Below are 1673 nucleotides of genomic sequence, written 5' to 3' on the forward strand. Positions count from 1 at the left end.
TAAGATTTCATTGAAATATTTTGGTGCTGAATACTTAATATTCATTGTTTTTGATGTTTATGTTTTGGGGGATACATGGTTAATACCTCAGGTCTCTTCCACGAAGAAATGCATATAGATAAAACTACAGAGCCAAATTTTAAAAAATGACTTCTTTTTTTCTTTCCAAAACAATAATTTAGACACAGTTCTAAGTCACAAAAAAAAGCTTTTGTTCTCATTCCAGTACAAAACAAAACTACTGAAGCTGCAATTGATTTTCTTTGCCTACTTACATGTTAGCTTTAAGATATTCTGAAGGAAAATATATTTTTTTAAGGTCACATAAGGTACTATATATGAAATACAACAAGAATCTACAATGACGGTGCGCTGGGACCAAACCCTTGGCTCTCCAGTGCAACGCTCACTTGGCAGATTAATAACCCATTAACTCTTTTGTGAATAAAATACCAGAAAGCCTGTTTCTGTTTGTCTTGTTTCCACTTGACTTGTGCCACAGCAGGCCGTGTCTCGGCCGGCCCGTTTCGGTGTCATGTTCCTGAGGAAGCCGCTCCCAGGAGCTCTTCCTCGGAGATGAAGGAAGTTGCTGCTCCCATGCTGTTTTAACATGAACTCGGCAGTAAGGACAGAGTCTATAAACCCGAAGCCATTAAGAACTCATAGAGTATACGTGTAAAAGGGCCGTTGTCCGCACGCCTCCTCCAGCCGCGGCAGGCCGTTCCCTCGGGCCATTCCCTCAGGCGATGGCGGCCCCGGCCTGCGCGGGCTCCCTGCAGGCCGGGTGGGCTGCCCTGCCGCAGCGCTGCCCACCAAGCCTGGAGCTCGCTGGCGTGCCCGGCTGCTCCCTGCAGAGCCCAGCCTACCGAAAGGCTGAGCTTCACCTCGGCCGATGGATCCACGGCATGCAGGTGCCCACGCGGCTGCGTGGCCTCAACATGCACCGCTGTGCGGGGGCCCCGGGCGTCCCTCTTCCCTCATGCCTGCTGGGATGGGCAGCTCGATGCGTGGCCAGAGATTCCAGTTGCAAAGTTCTGTGAGGCTGCATGCCAGGGCCATGGGCTCCCGTGAGGTCAGTGCGGGCTGGCCCTGCGAGGCGAGCTCCTGCGAGATGAGCACAGGCCAGGTCGGAATGGCGAGCTCCCGTGAGGTGAGCACAGGCCCGTTGTGCATGGAGAGCTGCCACGAGGCGAGCAGGGGTCTGGTCTGCATGGTGAGCTGCCATGAGGTAAGTGTGGGCCTGTTGTGCATGGTGAGCTGCCACGAGGTAAGTGCGCACCGGGCCTGCATGGCGAGCTCCCGCGAGGGGAGCATAGACCGTGTCCTGCATGGCGAGCTCCTGGAAGGTGACTGCAGGCCCAGTCCTGCATGGCGAGCGCGCAGCACCCTCTGGAGGCCTGTGGCTTGCAGGGAATGGAGGGAGGACTGTAGGTGCCTACTGCGCCGAGGCTGGTGACTGGCGGCTCTTTCTATGTGACGCGCTTGAAAAATAATAGTTGAGCTGTAGATGTGCTGTGGAAGCAACGTTGGTGCTCCTTTCCCAGGCCACAGGACAAAGGAACATGCTGGTGGATGGAGGCAATGGCTGGGATGAATTGTGTGGTGGGAGGCAGTCCTGCCTGGGGCACGCGCGGCGGGAGTGCAGGTGGGAGCGCAGGTAGGACACACGTGGC

Source organism: Nothoprocta perdicaria, unplaced genomic scaffold, assembly GCF_003342845.1.
Source record: "Nothoprocta perdicaria isolate Ctin4 unplaced genomic scaffold, notPer1 scaffold_9, whole genome shotgun sequence".
NCBI classification, from domain to species: Eukaryota; Metazoa; Chordata; class Aves; order Tinamiformes; family Tinamidae; genus Nothoprocta; species Nothoprocta perdicaria.